The 24020-nt window shown below is 48.3% G+C and overlaps 1 protein-coding gene across 1 annotated transcript in view; it reads left to right on the plus strand.

Moving 5' to 3' along the window:
- The first annotated feature begins 6448 nt into the window (after nt 1–6448).
- Nucleotides 6449–24020, plus strand: part of Kcnj10 (potassium inwardly rectifying channel subfamily J member 10) — a 41662-nt gene continuing 24090 nt past the window's right edge. The window contains exon 1 of the mRNA XM_076914507.1: nt 6449–6700. The gene's annotated coding sequence lies outside the window, so the exon portion shown is untranslated. The remainder of the gene's footprint in view (nt 6701–24020) is intronic.

Raw genomic sequence — 24020 nt, forward strand, 5'->3', positions numbered from 1 at the left:
GTTGCCAGCTATGGGGTCAGCCAACCTGGGAAAGCTTCCTTGAACAAGATCATGAGACTTCTTGGGCAAAAGCGTGGAAATGGGGGAGGAAGTACGGAGGGAAGGCAGGGGGTGTGAGCTTAGAGGAGTAGGAAGGTCAAGTTAGTCCAAATAACAATTGGGATAAGTTCGTGGGGTCTGTGGGTGGTGGCTCATGCTTTCAACTCCAACACTTCAGAAGCGTTGGCAAGCAAACCTCTGTGAGCTTGAGGCCCCCTTGTATGTGTGGTAAGTTCCAGTTTATCCAGAGTGGCATAGTGAGACCTCATCTCTAAATAAAAGTAGGTGAAATCACAGTGGATGCAGCCCTAGAAGAATTATACATCAGTCTGTTTTTGTCTACCAGTCTACGGGGCTGGGTAGAGCTAGATCTGGTCTTACACAATAGCATTTAAAGGTGGTCCAGAAGTAGCCCTTAGTTTACAGATGAGAAGAACATCCCAAGAGAAGTCAGGGTTAAGACAGCTTTCACAACTCCAGGCTTCTAGAGGTTTCTGTTCTTCCCTCTCCATGGTGTATTTGGGTGTTAACAGAATTGCCATCAAAGGGACCAATTAGAAAGGTACCAGATAAACCTTATAGGTAAAGAACATTTTCCCTCCCCTTCCTCTTTTCTCCTCCCTCCCTCCCTATCTCTCTGCCTTCCGTAGTCCTTCTGTAATGTAATTAGCCATTTATAACTTAAGCCTTATAAACATGGGCTTATATATATCATGTGTACTTAAAGGTAGTGACTCATCTGAATTGGGACACACTCTCCTCTGTGGCCTGTCATCCTGCTGGGTGTTCCCACTTTTAGTGGACCTTGATAATAGTGTGAGATATAAGCAGAAACACGTTCCTCAGAGTCCCTGGGACTCACATTCGTGTCTTGTTCTTCCTAGCCAGCTCTGATGGCTCCCCAAATGCCCCCGGATCTGAAGATCTGCCTCGCCTCTCAGTTGCTTCCCTTTGGCCTTACTCACCTGCTTGTCTCAGCAAAAGCTCCCCACAGCCAGCTGTGGATTTTCCCTCTGCAAAGGGTCTTCACCTCATGTTCCTCTTTTGTTCTGAGGGGGAACTGAGCCCATTCTGAATGAGGTAGTAGAAAAAAAAAAAAGCCAATGGTGACAGGATCAATTCTGAAAGGAGCAATGAATCAAAAAGGGAAAACACAGTTACCACCTGAAAGAAAAGGAGGGCTTCAAGGAAAATGATTGCTCTGTCCTCTTGTAAGGTCAACACCACACACGGCACCTCAGCAGGTTTATTCATACTGACATTTGGCCAAGAGCCAGAACCTCTTGGTTCTCTTGGGAAAGAGTCTCTTTAAATCATGCAAGGAGCCTTTGACAAATTTTGGGGTCAAACTGGTGGATTCAAATGCCAGATTTAACACTTCCTGGGCATGTTACTGTGCATAAGTCAGCCGCTTAAGGTCCCTGACTCTGGGATTTCCCATCTCATGATCTATCATACACAGTTAGGTATGGTGGTGCACACCTGTAATCCCAGCGTTTAGGAAACCGAGGCAGGAGCATTAGACGGTGTGAACTGAAACAAAACAAGCGAAGTCAAATTTATCATGCATAGTAAACACTCAGAAACATGAACACGCCAGACACCCATCAACAATGATGCTACTCTGCTTGTAGTGTTTCAGGAACTCTTTTTGGAAAAAAAAAAGTTAAATATTAAAAACTAAATGTATACAGAGTTGCTAATGAAGCATGCTTATTTAAGAATGTAATCTTGATTTAAGTCACTCTTAAGTGAGAATACCACAGAAGCCACCACAGTCCTGCACCTCTGGTTCTACAATACCTAACTCTTTCCCACTGCCCGGGTCTATCTCACACCACCTTACCCTCACACTGAGCTTCACCAGATAGCTTCTCCTCTCTATTTGGAAGGAGCTTACCCAGAGACCTTTTCTTCTTCAGGGTATTGGTTTTCTGTCTGTCCTTCGGCTCTCACTTTTCACCATCCCTTCAAAGGAGAACTCTAACTATGCAGCAAAGGAGCCTGAACCAGTAAGGGAAGCTTTTGCTGATTCTTTATTTTGAGACGGTCTTGCTATGTAGCCTTGGCTATGGCAGGCTTGAAACTGGTTATGTAGTCCAGGCTTGAACTCCCGGAGAGTCTCCTGTCTCTGCCTCTTGAGTGATGAGATTAAAAGTGTATACCCCACCATACCCCACTTTATTCAAGGCTTTGATTCTAGGTTTTATACAGGACATCTTTAATGAAAACAGTTTGTCTCCCTTTGAGCCTGGAGAGAAGGGTGAGGGATGGGTCAGGTCCTGGGCTAAAAGTAATGTTTATGATTCTGACCATAGACATGAAAATGTGTGTCCTAGAGAGATATAACCAAGGGAGACTTAATGGAACTTAGCAGTTGAATTGCCATGACACAGAACGGGACATAGGCAAGCATGAAGACCAAGACATATGTCAGTGTTTCAATCTGCTTGACAGGAGCTACACAGAAATCAGGAAGCCGTGAGCATTTCCAATCTTGGTGAGGGGAAAAACAGGATGGGTTCAGTCTGGGGCCTGTCACATGAAGGCGTTAATCCCTTGCAGGTACTGGAACGTAAGTAGAGCTCCAGAGAGAATACAGGGGCAAAGAAGAGGTTTGCACAACACTCAGTGATTTGGTCACTGTGTGACCAAAGGGCAAGGAGCAAGATACAGAAGAGAACACAAGACTTAACAACCATGGGTGTTAGAGGAGGAAGCAGCTATAGATTCGGATGTGAGGAAGAAGACAGGGCAGAATGGTGTCTGTCCAGGTTATAATGCACCTTCTGTTCTATGCTAAAGAATATGGATTAATTCTTTTTTTAAAGTTACATTTCTCTGTGTGTGTCTCTGCCTGTCTGTCTGTCTGTCTGTCTGTCTGTCTCTCTCTCTCTCTCTCTCTCTCTCTCTCTCTCTCCTATGTGTGTGTGTGTGTGTGTGTGTTTGTGGGTGTACCACAACACATGTAGAGGTCAGAGGTCAACTCTTGGTAATTGAGTCTCTCCTTCTACCACGTGAGTACTGGAGACTGACCCCAGGTCATCAGATTTGGCAGCAAGTGCCTTTACCCTCTGAGCCACCTTGCTGGCCTTAATTGTTTTCACATAAAGGAGTTCGTGAGCTGAAGCATTGAGTGTAGAAAGACTGGAGGGAGTAAGGCACTAGATGTCTGTTATAGGAACCCTGCTGAGAGATACATCTGTTGTAGACTACAGCAGGGATAACGGGAGAGAGGCAGGAGGATGTGCTCCACGGGTTTAGGAAGGAGATGCTTTAGTTAGAGGATGGAGTTACTGTGGTAAGGAAGACTAAGGAGGCTGTGTGGACCATGGTGACATAGTTACCTGGTTTGGAATACAGAGGAGCACTCCTGTGGGTAAGATAGTCTACATTGTAACTAAGTTTCAAATTTATGTGCAGGTGGATTAGAGTCACCCACACGGAGGTGGCAACTGATGCCAAATGCTTGGGTAACAGCTTTAGAAAAATAATAAATTCATGATAAATGTCTTGTAGTGATTTCATAAACCACAGCAGTTCTTTGGCTTCTCTTTTCTGTGTTCCTTCTTCATTTTATACTGTGGTCTGAGCTCAGCCCTATAGTCTTTCCCATCTCTGAATGTCAAGACTGTGGGCCCTGCTAACTTATTCACCCTGGCTTTGAACTCATTCTGTAGCTCAGGAAGGCTTTGAGCTTGCAACCCTTCTGCTTCCGCTCCCCAAACAGCTGGGATTGCAGGCCTAGACCACCAGCTCTTCAGATCATCTTACTGTAGCCGGTCATCTCTATGAGCCGAAGATCACAGAAATTTGAAAGGACAACACCGGCAGGAAGATAGTTCCTAGTCCATTGCTTTGGTTACTAATGTATTTTTTCCTCTCTAAGCAAAGTCCTTAAAAGGGTGTTAACATCTTCTCACTTTCTAGGGCAACACCTTGTCATCTGGTCCTCCCTTAGGTCTCTATTCTGAAATTGGGTAGAGGCGACGGCTGCCTTTAGTCCCAGCACTCAGGAGGCAGAGGCAGGTGGAGCTGTGTTCAAGGTCATCATAGTTTACAGAGTGAGTTCTAGGACATCCAGGGATGCACAGAAAAAACAAAAAAGAAAGAAAGAAAAGAAATTGCTCTCAGATGCCACCAATGCCCTTCTCATGATCAACCCCAATTCTTCCCTTCTGCATCAACTGACATTGTCCTAAGTTCTCTTTATCCACTTTGCCTTCCTTGGTTCATTGACATCTCTCTCTCTCTCTCTCTCTCTCTCTCTCTCTCTCTCTCTTTCTCTCTCTCCCCCTCTCTCTTATATTATTATTATTGGTTTTTCGAGACAGGGTTTCTCTGTGTAGCCCTGGCTGTCCTGGAACTCACTCTGTAGACCAGGCTGGCCTCGAACTCAGAAATCCGCCTGCCTCTGCCTTCCAAGTGCTGAGATTAAAGGTGTGCGCCACCACTGCCCAGCTTGACATCTGTTCTCTTAACCCATTTTTTCCCCATCCACTATGACTTTTTAGGGGATTCTTCTCTTTCTAGTCCTTGAAGCACAAGTCTTCCTCCCTCTGGGTCAGTCTATCTTTCCACCATGCATGGTCCTCATTGAGAACTACCTGGCTGCCATGGCTTCAAAACCTTTTTCGGCAGCAACTGTTGAACTGACTGTCTCTGACCTACACCCACCCCTCCCAGTTCCTGACTCACCATCCTTGCCTCCGATACCTGTTTCTTCAACAGGCTGGCTGCTCCCTGAGGTTCAGGGAGCTCATAGTTGTGGTTTGTTGTAGGGCCCAGAACCAGCGTGATCTCTGAAGACTTTCTCTTTGGTCATGACATGTTGGTCCTTTGGAGTTTTTTCTTTTGGCTTTTGGTACCCTGGTCCAGGTCCTCATGCCCACACTGTTGTTGTTGCTTTCTATCCAGTGATCACTTCCAGATTAATCTCCTCCAGCTGCTGTATTTTTTTTTAATCTTTGTTGCTCAAGTACTCTCAGTTGCTTTTCATTATCTACAGAAATTTCAGGCTATTCATGTACCTACCTACCTACCTACCAACCAACCAACCAACCAACCAACAACTGGTTAACCAACCAACCATATATTTAGTCTGACTCTTCCCTACTTCTTGAACAAGCTTTGCTTCTAAGAACTAGCCTTTAGCCAGCCCTCTCCTTGGCCAATGAGGGGTTTCTTGCCTGCTTCTCTGTTCTTCTCTCCCTCCCTCCCTCCTTCCCTCCCTCCTCCCTCCCTCTCCCCTCCCGTTCTTCTTTCTGTGGTGGTGATGGATGAAACCCAGGACAAGCATTCTACCACTCAGCTACACCTGCAGCCCCAAGGAGGGCTTCTGAAAGGCAAATGTCTTCATCTTATGAATTTTAAGAGTTTCAAGCTAAACTAAAATATATCATTTCCCTGCATTCAACCCTGAATTTATATTAACTCAGTAAGTAATACTGGCTATCGATTAGTAGTTCAATGTTATGAATAAAAGTGGGAAGTCATTATTTTCTTCTTTAGTGTATGCCATGCATCAGATAGTGGGTACAAATCACTCAAAACAGATTCAGGTAATGAGAGCAATATTTGGTGAGGGTACTTAGTGGATGGGAAGAGTTTGGAGCTATTTCCTAAACTGACGTATACTTCTGTGTCCCCTCAGGGCTTCACAATGGCAGTTCCTCTACCATCGGTGTTCTTCCCGCCATCTCCCTGGACCTGGGCCCTCTGCATCCTTAGGACCTACGTAGACGTTATCTCTTTCCTCGAACATTTGTGGGGAACCTCTTAATAGAGCGACCCTTCCTTCTTCTTCCACACCTTTAGATGTCTCCCACACTTCGCACCGTACTGCAGCTTATTTTTCCTTCTAGGTGGAGATGCTGCAGGTGGAGATGGTTTTTGGTCTGCTTTTGCACTCCGCGCTGCACTCTCTACACAGGGAACAGCGAATAACTCAGAAATTGTTAGGGGATGCCAGAGCCCTGTAGCCCCAGGAACCCAGGCCAAGTCTGCCACAGTTTAGGTCCCAGTCGCAGCCCGTCCTGAATTCATTTCCACCTCATTAACTGGGGCCCAGTCCCGCCCCCGCGGCCCTCATCCTGGTTCCTCCATTCTGACACGGCCGCCTCACTTTTCTTCTTTCTTTTTCCCCCTGTCATCTTGCCAGCTCGGCTTCTATCGCTACGCGTATCGTCTCTTCATCTCTCTTTCTCCGGGACTCTGTCTGGGTCTCTGTCTTTGGGTGTTTCTGCACCCTAGCCCGTCTGGGTTTGCGCTTCCTAGCTCCCTAGCCCCGCCCCTTGCCCAAATCTCTCCAATCCCCAGGATCGGGTCTGGCGCTCGGCTCTACCATTGGCCGACTCCAAACTACCCCCCCCCCCCGGCCGTCTTCGCCTTCCCGGCCCCCGCCGGGCCCCTCCATTCACACAAAGTTTGGCTCTGGCACTGCAGAGGGAGGGGGCGGCCCGGCCTGGCCCAACTCTGCCCCCGGCCGGCCCGACCCCGGCCCCGGCCCCCGGACAAACCCTTATCTGATTCCAGCTCCTGGTTTAAGAGTCTTGGCCCTGCCTGTCGCACAGCTTCTCTCGCCTCTTCTGCCCGCCCCGTCTGTTCATCTGCCCCGCTGCCCCGCGATTCATCAGAGCAGTCACCCCACCTCTGAGCCAAGGTAAGACTCTGGCCCTGATGAGAAGTGCGGGGTCCTATCCACTTAGCGACATCGGGTCTCCCTAACCCTTTGATCCCTACCAAAGCTGGTTGGACCTCAGCAGTACAATCTGGGTCTCCCTCCTTCAGCCTTGGCAGTTCCAAGTGGACTTTCCTGGGAAGGGCCCTTCATCAAGTCTGTCTTGAGGAAGACAGGTACTTTACTCACGTTAGTCACCTCAGGCCTTCCATCTAAGAAAGGGGCTTCCATGATATCCCCTCCCCTTGACACTTGGCAGTCGCATGGGGCTCATCCAGTTACTAGAGTAATTACCACACATAAGCCTGCACCCATCCACACAGGAATAGAGACACGGCCCCTTGCTCCCAGTACAGATAAGTTTCTCCTGCTTCCAGCCCTTCCCCCTTTCAGTGACATTCACACAGTGACACTCATTGACGATCTTTGGAGCACCAGTTTATACATGGGGAGAAAGACAAGCATTAGATTAGAAGACACAGTCAACCTGATGTGCCTGGGACCCTCTTCTCTATTTCCTTCTGGGTACCTACTTTGAGACACCCCTGCCAAACGACATTGCTTGATCCCTGAAATTGCTTCACAAGGACAATCTCAGAAGGAGAAGATGTTTCTTCTGGAGTCAGGGCAGGTTAGGGCCTATGAAGCCATCCTCTACGGATCTCCTCTCCCACTCTGCCTCTTCCTCCAACAGGGACTAACCAAGGGCTGTCCTGTTAGGACAGAAATGACTCTAGGGAGGAGACCCAAGGCCCAGAATGGCTAGAAGGACAAACCTGGGAAAGAAGAACAATGCGGGGGTAGGGCTTCTGGTATCTTGGGATTTCATTCCAGTAACTGAAGTGCCCTGGGTAGACTGAGGCTGACCAAGAGGTGAGGCTGTAAAGAAATAATCCAGATTTGGATCCAAGGGAAGGCAAACTTAAAGCCTGATTAGATTGCTTATCAATACAAATTCTGATGAGAGGTTTCTGGCCAGACTGCCCTTGCTGTGGTGTTTGAAATGGTTTCCCCCCCACCGCCCCTGTATGGGTCAGACCACTTTAGGTAGTCTGAGAGGGCAGGAGGTGGCAAACTACAGTTTGGGAGCCTCCTGTTTGGGGTTTTGTGGAAGGCACAGAGTGGGCATTGAGAGACTGGCGCCATGAGCCGGCAGTTACCATGAGCTCAATTGAGTTTCATCGTGAACACTTTTCCCTGATCTCCAAGGAGTTTTGAACATGTTCCTGGAATGATGGAGATTTCATCCTCTGCCAAAGCGCAGGGTTTGTCAGGTCCCCAGGGTGGGGGGTAGACTGAGTATGGGGACCAAGTCTAGAAGGAACCAGGTGTCCTGGCTCATAGCTGGTTCTTCAGGAAGGAGGAAAAGGGGAAAAGGGGAAAAGGGGGCAGGGAAGGCATTGTGCCAGGGAGAGGGTCCAGGGCTGGATTGCAGAGGCAGTAGGCTTGACCCAGGCGGTGCCAATCCCTCCACCCACCCGCCCAGTCTTTGGTGGTGGTGGCAAGGGAAGGAAGAAAGGAGGGGGAGTTAGGGGGTGATCTGGGCCAGTCCAGCCTCCCAAAGCCCTTGCCAACCTGGGTCCTGAAAGGACCTGCTGTTTTCTGAGCCATCCCCCCAGCCCCCATCCAGAGCCCAGAGCAGCCAAGTTGTCTCAGTGGATATCAGATGGCAATGACTCCACTGACTGGGGGGGGGGGTTTAACAGGGGGGCACGGTCCCATTCCTTGTGTAGCTCTAAAGCAGAATCCTACTGCTTTCTCTTACCTTGGAGGGGGGATAGCACCTCTCCAACATGTGCCCATACAACTTTGTGGGGGCATACATTTATGTGGGAGACAATGCGGCATTTCCACAATTCTCTCTACAGCCCCTGCACTCTGTGTGGGCTCATTTATACTCCAGTGTTGTGGCTTGGGCTAGAAGGGAAGTGATTTGTGGAAGACCCAGGTGCCTTCCTCTCCCTTTTTCCCCTAGGGACCAGGGAGGCTGGGACCTTTAGATCTGGGTGGACTCGTGCTGGGACTGGTGGGATAAAAGTTCCAAAGGCTTTGGTAAGTGGGTTGTGTAGCAAGGCCCATTTCCATGAAGGAGATTTCTGGGCAGCCTAGACTGGGTTTGCGTACACAAGATGCAAAGAGGGGTTGAGGCCCAAAGCACTGGTGAAGAGGGACATGAGTCTCTAAATTTCCCTGCAAAAAATTATCTAGGAATGAGAGGAAAAAAAAAACCAAACAAACCTAACCAAAAAACATTAAAAAAATTTAAAAAATAAATAAAAACCAAAACAACAAAACAAACAAAAAACAAAAAAAAAATTAAAAAACAAAAACAGAACCCTAAAAAACAAACAACAACAAGAACTTTCATTCTCCCTCCCTTCTCCGGCCTAGATTCTTCCCTTGCCTGACTGGTGCTACTGTCCAGGCTGGGGCCAACCTGTCCAGGACAGTAGAGAGGCCCTGGAAGGGGCAGAGAGGAGGACTAACATGAGGCACCCCATTGGGGTGAAGCTGCAGGAAGATTGGCAAGAAAGGGAAGTGCTGGACTCCAAATATCTTAGCACAGAATGAAGGTCAGTTGCCTAGATCCACTCCGGAGAATGGGGAGCTTTTGCATTCATCTCGCCCTCAGTCTGAGGCCAAGGGATATTTTCTCCCCGTCAGAGACTAGTGCCCATGTTGTATCATTCTTCATAGAGAGAGTACGTCCTGGGTGGCCCCTCTCCACCCTTCCCCCATCAGAACCTTGAAAGGGCAGAGAGAAAAGGATTGTGGGAGCAACCCTCCTGTGGGTGTCTGCCAGCCTGGAGCCTGGATTTGAGGTGGTGGGGAAGGGAGGGGCTGTCTCTGGAGTGTGGGAGAGAGGTCAGAGCTGAGCTGTGTGGTCTGCAGAAGAAGCTTGGAGAAGTGGGGGCTCCAGGCGACTGGGTTAATACATGGCACTTCTGTAGCTCTTCCAGTAAAAAAAAAAAAAAAAAAAAAAAAAAAAAACCCACAACCCAAACAAAAACAAACAACAAAACAACAACAAAACAAACAAACGGGGATAGATTAGGCTCCAGTAGGAAAGTCATCCATAAAAAGGAAGGCATTTGAAATAACAACTAGGAAAGAAAAGAAGACACATCTGGTGATCTCTCTCTCTCTCTCTCTCTCTCTCTCTCTCTCTCTCTCTCTCTCTTTCTCTCTCTCTCTCTCTCTCTTCCCCCCCACCCCCAGGGGCCAGAGAGATGGCTCAGTTGTTAAGATCACTTGCTACTCTTATGGAGGATCTGGGTTCAGTTCCCCACCCACATGGCAGGTCACAACCATCTGTAACTCCAATTCCAAGGGATCTGACACCCTCTTCTGGCCACCTGCACACATGGGTTGTATGCACTCAGGTACACATGTGACCTGTCCTCCATGATAAAATAAAATACAATAAACTAAGATAAATAGCCCCAAACAAAATAGCCCATCATGAAGGCTTCTGAGAGGAGCTGCAAAGCTCTTTAACCCAGAGCATATGTGCTGACTGTCAAAGGCTCCTCACGGATGGCGGTGGAACCCTTGTGACCATCTCACTCTGAGAGATCGTATACACAGCAGTTCAGAGCACTTGGGGTCCTCCTTGCTGGGTTTAAGTCCTGGTTTTCCCAGTGAATAACCACATAGTTTCCCTCACGCTTTCATCGGTGCTAACAATAGTTGTGAGGATTAAAAGAGTCAATATTTGTAAAGGACTTAGGAGGTGGGTAGTGTGTTCAAGGTGTAGTTGGCTGCTGGCATTCTCTAGACCCTCCAAGTCTTTCCACTCCGTCATCTCTACTGGCTCCTGGGACTAACCCCAGCCCTCCATGGTGGTTTTCTGAGACTTCACCCTAGATCTGGGAAGGCAGAAGAATTATTGAGTAGTTAAGCAAAGGGTCCCATTCCATGCCAACAGACCAGCTGTTGCCAGAGGCAGGGCCTTTATGCCACAGCCCATTCCTCCCATGAACTTTGTGCCAGGTTTCCTGTCTTCAAATTGAATGACTGATCTGTGGAAACACTCCCTCCACTAGATAATCTCCCATTCCTAAAAACCTCTGCTTCTTGGCCAAAGATACCAATTTCTATCCCTCCGTCTAGGTTATCAGTTGTCCTGTATTTCTGTTCCCAGACATGGCCCTTTCTCTCCTCTTTTGTATGATGCATGTATGTGTTTGTGTGTGGACATGTGTGCGTGTTCATATGCTTGAGTATAGAGGGCAGAGGTTGATGTTGGGCGTCTTCCTCAATCTTTGTCTACCTTGTATTTTATGACAGGATCTCTCATTGAACCTGGAGTTCACCAATTTGGCCAGACTGACTGGCCAGCAAGCCCCAGGAATCTTTCTGCTCTCCCCCAGTACTGGGATTATAGGCATGTTCCCTGTGTCTGGCATTTTATGTGGGTGGTGGGTATCCATTCATGCTTGTGTAGCAAGTAATTTACTTAATGAGTCCTCTCAGCAGCAGTGTGTGTGTGTGTGTGTGTGTGTGTGTGTGTGTTAGGAAGAGGTCTTATGAAGCTTGCTGTGTATCCAAGGATGATCTTGAACTTCCAAACCTCCCATCTCTACCTCTCAAGTGCTGTGATTGTAGTCACGGAGTTGTCACCACATTTCCCTCCAGGTCTGGTCTTATGTGGTGCTGAGGGTGGAACCCTGGGCTCATATATGCTAGGCAAACACATTCTGCACCCGAGCTCCATCTAAGCCTGCCCACCTGTCTCTTGGTCTCTTCATTTAGCCTGTTTTCTGTTTCAGCTGGCTTCTTATGCCCTTCTCTGCTTCTTGTCTCTGATCAGCCTGTCAGTGTCATCAATAGTTGCTAAGGATGGCCTCCATGGAGGCTCTCCTGACTCTGGCCTGTCTCCTTGGTTCCTCCCCTTGGCTGCTCCATGTTTGGCGCTGTCACCATAGAGCACTGGTTTTTATCTTGCCCCTTCCGTGCCTGTTAGCATCAGATGGAGATTTCCAGTCACAGTATTCAAGAGACCTTCTGCCTCTTCCACCTCCACTCCTGAACCCCATCTTCTCCTGGGTCTGATTCTGGAGACACATGCAAGGACAGTTTGTCTTCGAGTTCACTCTCCTACCCACTCGTGTCCATCACAAGCCTTTCCAAGGTCCACTTGCCTGAAAAGTATCACACTCTTGTTTCTCTTCCTACGCAACCATCTTGTTTTATCTTTTCAACTTTGACTTTTCCCAAGATACATGGCAAATGTCAGAGAGGACATCCTGTCTTTCTTACTTGCTTGTGAGTTCCTCTAGGACATGCCTATGTCCCTGTCATATTGAGGACCTTCTGAAGCAAAGGCAAGACTTCCCTCCATTGGCCTTTGGGAACCCAGCAGACGGCTTAGTTGCAGGAATGATAAAAGATGCTGTCTTCTTTGAATCTAGGCAGGACTCTGGGCTTACTCGTTTGGGAGGAGTACTCTGATTTTAGAGACTGAAGTAGACATTCACCACATACCTCCATTACCTAAGTTTCTGGGGAACTTCAAAGTGATTCCTCATGGACCCACCATTTCGTCTGGTGGGGACAGCGCCACCCTAAGATCAAAAGTAGCAGATGTTTGGACTCCATCCAGCAACTTGTCCTCTTAAGCATTGTTGGTCCCTCAGAGGGAGGTCTGACTCCAGCCTGGAGCTCGGTTTGTCAGCTGACCAAAGTCCAGTCTGGGACTGTCCTGTTGCCTTGTCCACACTTTCTGAGTGGGGACGTGCGAAGTGAGAGATGTGTAGATACCACTCAAAAGGGCGTCGGCCTGGCCTCTTAGAGTCACATTCTCCCTAGAGTAGCCGCCTCAGCTCTTCTCTTCCCAGTCCTAACTCTGAGACCCAGATACACACCTCATCCCCATGCCTAAACCCTGGCTGGTCTTATGATTGAAACAGATATATGGTCAGCATATGCAAGGGGAAGGTGAGTGTCTGAGGCTGTCTGGAGTGGTGGTTCTCTTTTTTTTTTTTTTTAATATCTCAGCATCCCCTTAAATTTTCCTGAGGGCTCCAAAGGGCATTATTTTCAGATTGTATCTGTTGATTTGTGGCATGTTAGAAGCAAACACAGAGGAAACCACTCATACCTAATTTTAAAAATAGTGATAACCCCCTTGCTTGTTGCTGTGAGGTTTTAAGTGCGACCAGCTATGCTTTATAAAGCTGATCGTAGGAGTCCCATTGCCTTTGATTCACACAAATATTTTTAATGTCTAGCTCAGTAAACAATGGCTTGGTTCCTTTTATTAGCTTCTGCATTTACTATGTCGCAATATCTCTTGCCACCTAACCCCCTGGGAAGCTCAGCTGATCACCCTTGAAATAATCAAAGTGGGAAGAATAAATAGTGCAACGTCAGCATTATGATAAGGATGAGTCTGACCTCAGAACGCCTCCGAAAGCATCTCAGGAAGCTTTGTGGGTCCCTGAGCCATCCCTCCAGAACTGCCAGTTTGAGCAACTGCAGGGGACATTTATAAACATCTGGGCATCTTGGTTGATGCCCCTCGAGGCAGTGGTTAGCTCCTGTGTACTTTGGAGGGTGCTGTCTTTTCTGAGGGTGAACATTAGCTCTTTTATCCACAAACTATGTGACCTTGGGTAAATCCTTAACATCCCATGCTTCTATTTTCTCCTCTATAAAACAGGGCCTTTAAAATGCATCTGCTGCCAGGCGTAGTGGTGTGTGTCTTTAATCCCAGCATTCAGGAAGCTGAGACAGAAGTATCGCAAGTTCAGGACCTGTCTGGGCTACACAGTGCATTCAGGGTCAGACTGATCAACTTGGTGAGACTTTGTCTCAAAATAAAAAGGGGAAATAAAGACTGGGATATAGCTTAGAGGCAGGGGCCCTAGGCTCAATTCCTCCGACAGAGAATAAATATGTACTGTCTAGAGCGCCCCTGACCCAATGCTCGAAAGGTGCTTAGGATGGCATTGTGAGCTGCTGCATCCCAGTGGCTTGTTTCTGAGTTCACCGCCTAGCAGACCAATAAGTGCTAATGCCCAGACTTGGTCTTCCCATGATACAGAGGATATCTCTTGTCTCAGAAAACCCATGCCAGGTTCCAGGGAAAGTGGGTTGTTTGGTCTTGAACCAGGAGTCTGATTTAGGTCTAACCTTGTGTTCTGTCTATCACACCATGAACTGGGGGTTAGTTTTCAAAGTGAGAAGGGAGGAAGGAGGTTTTAGCTCCCCTTAGAAGTACCTGAGATAGAATCCAGGAGGGAGGACTTTCTGATATCAACTACAAAGAAAGAAAGCTGGGAAGACCTTTTTGTTTGTCTTGGTTTTGTTTTATGAGGCTGTCTTGGAACTCGCTCTGTAGCTCTGTACACCAGGCTGGCCTCTAACTCAGATCTGCCTGCCTCTGACTTTGGAGTGTTGGGATTGAAGGTGAGCTCTGTCATTAGCCAGTGGGACAATATTAAGCTCAAACTTTTGTATATCTTTATAAAGTAGCTTCCACTCTCTCTTAGGGCTTGTTGGTCTGGACCAGAGGAAATCAGATTAAATTATACAGCAATGTGAGTGGTGTCCTTCTCCTCTCTCTGCAGGTTGCCTTCAGTCTTTTGACAGGTTCTTAGCCTCTTCCTAAAAGCTTCCATCAACCCAGGCCTCAAAGCCCTTGCCCTGCACCCTGCCCCGGACCTGTGTGCTAGGGTGGATTTGAATTGGAAAGAGATGTGCACAGCTTTGGGACAAGTATCCTGGCTTGCTGGTCCTGTGGCTAATTCCTCTTAGCTGGGCAGGTGATTTTACTTTGTGGATTCAGACTGATCTCCCTGGAAGAGCACAAAGGGCAAAGACCACTGCTTGTTCTTGGTTACTGTACCTGCTTTCTCTGCCCCACAGCAGCGTCAGCAGATGTCTTATTAGAGGGCAGCACTAGACAGGGAAATGGCTCAATGGGGAGGTGTTTGCTCTGTGTAAGGACCCAAGTTCAGATCTCCATCACCCATGTAAAACACGGCATGATGTGGTAACAGGTAGATCATCCTACGGTTTGCTGGCCATCCAGTCTAGTAGAAATAATACGCTCCGGGTTCAGTGAGACACCCTGTCTTACAACATAGAGCTATAGCAAAAGCTACCTGACATCAACCGTAGGCCTCCACACTCCAGCCCTCTACCCATCCATGCAGCATGCAGGAAGCAGCAGACCAGAGGCCACCTCCTAAATCTGAGCATCCTGAACTCCAGAGGTTCGGATCCCTCTGCTCCTGAAGCCTGTCCATTCTGGCACACAGCCTCCACCACCTGTGGCTCTGGCCTCTGGCTTGGGACCTTGCTCTCCCATGCTGGTGTTCACAATCCTACCCACACAATTCCCTTGACTAAGGGCAAGACGGAAGTAGGGTGGGTGGGCTCAGACTGCCCTCCCTCAGCCCCTCTCCCAACACCTGTCCCCAAGGCCGGCCCTGTTTAGACTGTCCTCTTTGGTCAGCAGCAGGTTTGAAGGCTCTAGTCAAATCTCCTTCCCCGGTCTCTTGGTCAGCGACCCCCCTAAGCTTCAAGCTGCTAAGGCTAAAAGCTCCTCAGTCTGAGCCTTGCCCCACCCTGTCTCCCACTGCCAGCAGCCCTCCAGCTCCCGCCCCTGGGCTGTGGGACTGTGAGAGGGCTGAGGGGCTGGCTCTGCATACTAATGTCCTGTCCATTGTCAAAGCCCCTTTGTGTCAGAGAGCTCCATTGAGGCGGCTCGGGGAGGGCACAATGGGGCTCTGTCCCCAAGTTCCCCCAAACAGTCACCTGCTTTCAGAGCCTCCCCACCACCCCTCACCCGCCCCAGTGTCCAGAGAGCTTGGGGGAGTGGACCCAGGGTGGGGGGGGGCGAGCATGTAGGCAGTATGACACTCTCCCTTTGGACAGGCTAGTGAGATGGGCATTTGACAGGGCTGACTGTGGAAGGCAAAGCCTGGACCACAGGGGTGGGGGCGGTCTGTGGAGGGAGTTGGAATGCAGGTCTGTGAGGCCCATGACAGAAAAGGGTACACACAGCCTGCCCATGCTTCCTTCTATATGCCCAGCCTGACTGGTGACTGCCTAGCCCTTTCTTATCCCACCTCATGGACATGTGGCTCATATATGCAGAGACACACACAGGCACACACTCATCTATGCGGCCCCACACCTGCTCCAATCCCACAGCCAAGCAAATGTGCCCCAGTACAACTTGCAGACCCGGGCTCAGGGACCGCAAGTCCATACTACTTTTCTGTCACCATATGCACCTGCACACCTCCTTCCCCCCTCACCCTTTCACTCCCCCCCTCCTCCAGCAGCTGCTGGCAACTCAGTACCATCCCCCTCCCCACCCCTCACTGCCCTCTGCTGCTCTGACACAGGTTTTAACAAGTTTGCACTTGTTATGACCTCAAGAATGTGGCCCTGGGGCGGGGAATGTCCTGCTGCCCCAGACTGTACCTGCTTATATGTTAACCATGAACACAGCGTTCGACAAACTTTGGGCACAACTTTCCTACCTCTACCCCAGCCCTGGAGTGAGGCTGGTGGATCAGGACCCACACCTGAGCTCTGAATCAAGCACACAGATATGTATATACATGGGTAACTGACATATCCTGATCTGGTGCAGGCCCTGGTGGATTATCTTTTGCATTTTCCTAGAGCACTCCAGAACACCCCAATCCCTCATGGGCTTGAGAGGTAGGCAGGACAATAATCATTTTCCCGGCAAGACTGAATAGAAGGTGTAATAAAGTGTGGGAGGTATCTGGTGACCAGACTGGGGCTGTCACTTGCCTCTAGTTTTGTTATCTATCTATCTATCTATCTATCTATCTATCTATCTATCTATCTATCTATCTATCATCTATTCATCCATTGTAACGGCTGTTTCTGGTTCTGCTCCTATGGAATTTTACCATAGCTGTCTTTCACTCACCCTTTTCAGAAAGAAGTTGCCGGTCTGGTAACAGTTGGGAGTAGAGAACAGCAGGTATAGGAACCTTCACTAGGCTTCTGGGTACAGACAGGGTTTCAGAAGGTCACTTTGAGCAGGTGAACCCACCTCTTTCCACTTCCTACTCTGCCACCAGCTCTACTCCTGCTGCTGACTCTGGAGAACTAGAGAGAGTAATCCCTTAGCTTTATAGCTGGGTTTAAAGCTGGGAGACCACTGCTCTCTGCAAGTCTCTGTGGCGCTCAGCTCTGCCCTTTCTGGTTTCTAGCCCTGTCTATACAGTGTCTGTACAGCATTTGTGTCTCCGCTAGGATTCTGATCTGGGGCATCTCTCTAGTAAAGTGGACTGGATGCCATAAAGACAGGGCGAAAGGAAGGCTTTCTGGCACTTAAGGACTTCAGGGCTGTGCTGACTTCCGAGGTTCACTGGGTCCTGGGAGGATGTGTGAGGCCCCACTGCAGTAGCTTCAGCAGAAATCAAGCCAAAAGTGGTTGCTGTACACAAAACAAAAGTGGTTGCTTCCTTATGTAAAAGTGCACCAGAGAACTGCAGGCGCCTTCGATCCCCCCCCCCCCCCCCCCCGCTCCCGATCTAGATGCTTCCCTCTGGTTACTGGATTTAGCCCAAATCACCTTACCCACCAGTCTCTGTACCTCATCTGTCCCTTCTAGTCGTGTTCTTGTGCCTCTAAATGTCTCTTTTGTATGAATGAAGCCTGCCTACAACCCCTCCCACTGTGCTAGAGCAGTTAGCTGGAGGGGGGCTATGATGAGACACCCCCCCTGAATGCAGCTCTGTATCTGTTCAGAATCTGCATGCCACCCACCCTCACCCCATCCCCATCCTTTTCAAGTGGAATATGGTTAAAGAATATGGGGGCAAGTTGGGAGTAGAGAGACTGGCTCCCAGGGTGAAGGCTGACCTCCTGGGACTTCTCTATGAGTCAGAGGTTGCTTTCCATATTCAGAACAGTAGCCTTGAGGAGAGATGGAGCTGAGAGAACCTGTCCAGGAGGTAGCTCAATTCCCCGAGTATTAGTCATAGGTAGAGTACTCAAGGGTCTTTGTTGCCATCAAAGATGCAAAGAAAAATAAATTGCTTGCCAGGTAGTGGTGAAGTACACCTTTAATCCCAGCACTTGGGAGTAGAGGCAGACAGATCTCTGTGAGATCAAGGCCAGCCTGGTCTACAGAGTGAGTTCTAGGACAAGCTAGGGCTACACAGAGAAACCCTGTCTAAAAGGAAAAAAATCAGAAAAAGAAGGCAGAGAAGAAGGAAGAGGAGAAGAAGAGGCAGCAGCAACAAAAGCAGAGGCAGAAGAGAAGAAATAGAAATTGCTTAAGCAACAGGAGGTTAACACATTTCCTGGGTTTAAGGTATTACTAGGCACCGGGGAAGGAAGGAAAGGGAAAATCTCTGGTAGGAAGATCTCCCTGTAATCACCAACTCAACAAAGGCTGGGTGGCCTAAGCAATAGTCCAAATGACTTCAGAACCCTGTAGTTGGATTTCAAAAGTCTCAGAGGAACTCTTGGGCTGTTTTCATAACCTGAGAAGACAGCATCATCAAATGCATCCCTCTCCTCTCTGGGAGCCTCACGAATTTCTGTCTCACTTCTTACAGTGTGTTTCTAGGTTTGCTACTCCAGGTGTGGGAAGCTCCGAGGGCTGGTGGATGATACAGTCAGAGCAAACACATCCCAGGCTGGCTGAGGACAAGGGACAAGCTCTGTGGATAACATTCCAAGTGCAAACAAACTGTCCCTTCAGGTCCCCAGGGTCAGATCTGGTAGGAAGAAAGAAGGTGGGGTGAAGGCCAGGGATCCTGCCCTGATGCCAATGTAAAGTAAAATGCCCATGTGAGCATCTTTTCTAAGTTGTGTCTCCTTTTTTTAGTACAGCAAAGGGACTAAATGGGAATGGGCCTCCCGGCACCACCATCCTGTGACTTGGGATGTTGAGCAGCGCAGACCCGGTTCAGTTTGCAGTATTCCTTAGAAACCCTCTTAGAAGCTTCCCTGAGAAAGCCAGTTAGTTCTCTAAGTCTAGTTTTCATGCCATTAACACAAAGGTTATGCCGTTCCCAGCTTCCTGGGGAGGATTGAGCTGCACACCATATCACATGGAGCAATCAGCAAAATACTAGCATGTAGGAAAGGCTGAGATAGGACCATTGGTGAGACCATGGAAACAGGATGAGGGTGCTGCCCGCATGGGGGCTGGAGGCCTTCTGAAAAGTTTTCCAGAGAAAGTGACATCCAAGCTGAAACCAGATGGAAGAGAAGAACTTAAACAGAGAAGCGGGATTGGAAGAGGCCCCGTTTTGCAGAGAACTGTTTGCTGGAGTATGCTCCTGAAGCAAGAGATGTTTGGTATGACTAGTGGGGGGGGGGAGGAAGGAGAGAGGGAGGGAGGGAGGGAAAGGGAGAGAGAGAGGGAGGGAGGGAAGGAGAGAAAGAAAGAAAGAAAGAAAGAAAGAAAGAAAGAAAGAAAGAGAATATTGATGCTTGATGCTTGGGAAGTCAGCAAAGGTCAGACTGTAAGAGATGTGGTCATCCCATCTGCCTGCTTTAGAGACAGGTCCCCCAGTGTCTCCTCAGTCCTTTCCTCGAAACTTGTCTCGCTCGCTTTCTTTCAAAATTTTCTCTTCTTGCCGTGGTCTCACGGTCCTAGAGGCTCTGGGTCTGGCTGAAGGACATCTTGATAAAGCTTCAGTAGTGTCAGGTCAAGGCTTGCCATTTGCTTTTCCTTCTCACACCATGAAAGAATCATCTGCTTCCTGTGGAAAACTGAATTTCTGGCATTGAGCATGCTAACTGCAGCCTCAGTTTCTCCATATGCCCACCCTCACTCTGAAGCAAAGGTGATTCTGAGGAGGTGAGGCTAAGAATGACCTGCAACATGGTCTGGAGCACTAAGTGGAGCACAGCTCTCAGCCCAGAGCAAGGGCTGAGGGGGATGAGTCAGTGTCCCTCCCCAAGTGACCAAAGATTCTGTAAGGGGCTAAGGAGGAGGATCTGCCAGGATCAAAGCATGATACACACCCTGCAGGGGCAGCCTAAGGGGGGTAAAAGTAATATGGAGAGCTAATCATGTGTGCATGGGTATGTATGCATGAAGGGCAGATGATAATCTGTGGGAGTTGGTTCTCTCCTCCTGCCATGCAGGTTTCAGAGGCCAAACTCATAGCACCTCCACCCACTGACCCATCTCACTGCCCACTTATGGGCTCTTTAAGCTCATAAATACCAGGCACTGAGGAAGACACAAAAATGAACAAGAAGTACAGATTAAGAATCAGTTCAGGGACAGGAGAAATGGCTCAGCAGTTTAGAGCACTGTCTGATCTTCTAGAGGTCCAGGGTTCAATTCCCAGTGTCTCCACATGACAATCACAGTTGCCTCTATTCCAGTTCCAGGGGATCCACGGCACACACATTCATGCATACAGAACATATATACTGAAAATAAGCATTAGAAAATTAAAAAAGAATCAATTCAGATGAGCTTCTCATTTGGGAGAAGATAGAGGTGGCCTTTAGTGCAAGGAGGGGAACAATACAGACTCCCATGGGGAGCTGTCCTGACACAGTGCATCCACACCAGAGAGTGGTTCTTCTGCCTCTGCTTTTGCTTCTTGGGCCCTCTATCAACTAGGTCAAGCCCTCCCTCATCACTAGATACTATAACTTCAAGATGACAGATTAGCAAATGCATAGAGAAGGGACCTTCAGTAGAGGTCCTATTCTCTCCCCCTTCCCCCCCATCTTCTCCCCTCCCTCTCTAAGACAAAGTTGTACTATTTAGTGCTGGCTGTTCTGGTATCCACTATATAGACCAAACTTGCCTTGAACCCACTGAGATCTGCCTGCCTCTGCCTCCCAAGTGCTGGGATTAAAGGCCTGCAGCACCACACCCTGTTCTCTCTATAGAGTGAGGGTTGTGACTGGGATCACAGGACTCTTAAGGAGTAAATCCTGTCAGCTTGGAGCCTCTCTAGTGTCTCAGGTGCCAGAATATAGTCTTCTGAGGCCCTGGGCATCCTAAGCCTGGAGGAGCCTGCTAGTTTCCTAGAGCCTCTAAGTTTGGAAGTTGGTGAGGTGGTGGGGAGGGGCCAGAAAGCAGACATCCAAGAACTCAGGTCAGCATTCCTTGCTGCATGCTTTCCCTGGCTCCTGGCAGGCCAAGGGGTTTCTGGAGGGAGCCTCAGTTTGGGAATGAGGGGGGTTGGAATAGAGCAGTGAATTAGAAGCCTCTTGAATTCAGAGGCTGTAGTAAATCCTACCTTGCCAATAACAGTTACCCTAGAGAAAGCAGTAATAAGGTCTTGGTTCAGCTTGAGTGACATTAAGCCCTCTGGGGTACATAGAAGCAATATGAGAAAAAAGTCCTGTGAGACTTGGAGAGAGCTTCTGGCGTGCCATTAAAAAAATGTCAGAGAGCCACCTCACCTTTCTGAGTCTTAGTTTCTCTAATTCTGGGGATTTTTTTTCTTCAGCTGCAAAGTGCGACCATAATGATGTCTTTATTTGCATAAGGGCCTAGCAGATTTCACATACTTCATTTATCTCTTGTAAGACTGAGCGCACAATCAAAGTGTATTGCCTCCTTAGATTAGGAAACTGAGCCTTAGAGAGATTAAGAGATCGACTGGGGTTCCCATGACTCCTGACTGACAAAGACCAGAATGACAAACATTGGCGACGGGGGAACAGAAACATATTTTGGCTGTTACTTTGGAAGCACCGGAGAAAAAATAGGTTTCATTTGTTAGCCTGACTCCATTTGAAAATGGGTTTCTGTATCACTGAGTTAAGATTCTGAGACTCAGCTAGAAAAAAAAAGTGTTTTTATGAATCAGTGATATCTGGGGTGTGTACGCGTGCGCGTGTGCATGTGTGTCTGTGTGTGTGTCTGTGTGTGTTTGTGGGTGTCTCTGTGTGTGTATGTGTGTGTCTGTGTGTGTTTGTGGGTGTCTCTGTGTGTGTATGTGTGTGTCTGTGTGTGTTTGTGGGTGTCTCTGTGTGTGTATGTGTGTGTCTGTGTGTGTTTGTGGGTGTCTCTGTGTGTGTATGTGTGTGTCTGTGTGTGTTTGTGGGTGTCTCTGTGTGTGTATGTGTGTGTCTGTGTGTGTTTGTGGGTGTCTCTGTGTGTGTATGTGTGTGTTTGTGTGTGTCTCTGTGTGTGTGTTTGTGTATGTGTGTGTTTGTGTGTGTGTGTGTCTGTGTGTTTGTGTGTGTCTCTGTGTATGTGTGTGTGTGTGTGTCTCTCTCTGTGTATGTGTGTGCTTGTGTATGTGTCTCTGTACATGCATGCATCTCTCTCTCTCTCTCTCTCTCTCTCTCTCTCTCTCTGTGTGTGTGTGTGTGTATGTGTGTAGATGGCTCATACAGGCTGTATCATTGACATCCATAGCCCAGAATCCATCCTTACATAAAGTTGTTATACACCTAACCATTACATGAATTTCAAAAGTACTAGCTTAAATATTCGCCTGAGTTAAAGTCTCTGACTTCGAAAAGCTGTGGCACATTGTCTCAGGAGCACAGAGAGAGTCTAAATGTTTCTACCTGGGAGCCTGGAGCAGCCTCGGGGCAGAGAGACCACCAGGACTAGGACAGGACCTTGAGGGATGAAAAGACTTTAGAGGGAAGAGGGGTGTGGGAGAGATTTGGGGCAGAGGTGGCTTTCCATGGAGCGAGCTGCAGAAGGACAGGTAAGGGGAAAAGTGGATGAGGGTGGGCAGTGTTCTTCATGGCAGAAACAGGAGCATAGGGAGAAGGAGAGAGTTCCAGGGAGAGGCGGGCAGACGCAGTGAAGCATTCTGAATACCATGTTGTGTCAGGAAAGTTCTCATTGAAAGATCTCAGGCTTGTGCTGAATGATAGATCAGGCTGGGCTGTGGAGCTCTGTGGTAGCTGAGGGATGGGGGTGGGGACGAGAGACTGGGGTAGGAGGACCACGGTGTCATCATGTCCTTTCAGGAGAAAGAGAATGAAAGGCCGAAGGATAAGGACCTCAGAAAATGGGGAGACTTACAAAAAGTCAGAATTGATAAGACCTGGTGACCAATGGGCTGAGGAGCAAGAGAAAGACCACATATCCAGCTTGGGCACTGAATAAACCGATGACAGTTCTCTGAACAAGAGGAAAAGACACGAGAAAGTCTTGAGGAAAGGGCATGTGTCTGTATATTTTAAATTGGAATCTTCCAGACAGAGGGAACCTATATTTGGACATACAAGGCAGAGGTGAAGTGGCTGTAGACAGGGAGGGTAGCACTGTTAGGAATGAGAGTCAAAGGGGTGGGGTGATGCCTAAGAAATGCCAACCCTCATCAAAAGAGATCCATCAAATGTAAAGAGGGCGGGCAGGCGAGCTGGCTCAGTGGGGAACGGAGCCTGCACCTAAGCCTGACAATATGAGTTTGATACCTGGAAAACTCCATGGTGGAAAGAGAGAGCTGACTCTTACAAGCCGTCCTCTGATGTCCACGAGTGCACCCACATAATAAATGTAATAAGCATTTACAAAGAGAGGTGGAGGAAACTTAGGAAATGAGATGTCAGTGAGAAACAAGACTGCATACTTAGCTCTCTGGAACTCCTGAAGCGCTCCAACATTCATGATCTCCACGTCGTTAGGCCCTTTGTGCAGATGAAGGGCAAGGAAGCTCAGAAACCCAAGTGATTTGCCTAGAATGTTTTTAAAAAATACATTACTTATTTTATGTTTGCGAGTACATTGTAGCTGACTTCAGACACACCAGAAGAAGGCATCAGATCCCATTACAAATGGTTGTGAGCCACCATGTGGTTGCTGGGAATTGAACTCAGGACCTCTGGAAGAGCAGTCAGTGCTCTTATCTGTTGAGCCATCTCTCCAGCCCTTGCCTAGAATCTTAAAGCCTAGATCTCTACAAGTCAGGGTTTCCATCACACTACAATTCAAACCAACAAACAAACAAACAAACAACAAAAACCCAAAGAGTATGCCAGGAAGGGACCACCTGTCATCAGTCTCCAATGCTGGGGTTGGGAACTGAGAAAACACCCTTAGAGTTAACAAACGGAACACATCTGACCTTGTAGAGAATTTCCTGGTTGGCCTTCGCTGACGCCCAGTTTGGATTGAACAGAAGGGTTCTAAATTTGTGTAGGTGCTTCCCCTAAGACAAATTTTCTGCTCTCCTAAGGTGGTTGCTACAATTACTTAAATTGCTAGTGTTATTGAACCATTTGATATTGACGGCTATATGATCTGTTTAGTTTTAATTTTCAGCTACATGTAGTTCACCCTATTAACAAAAGGAGTGGGTTGGTGTGTTGGTAGAGATTGGGAGACTCTGAGGGTAGCCTGCCA

This window comes from Arvicanthis niloticus, chromosome 16 (assembly GCF_011762505.2).
Source record: "Arvicanthis niloticus isolate mArvNil1 chromosome 16, mArvNil1.pat.X, whole genome shotgun sequence".
Lineage (NCBI taxonomy): Eukaryota > Metazoa > Chordata > Mammalia > Rodentia > Muridae > Arvicanthis > Arvicanthis niloticus.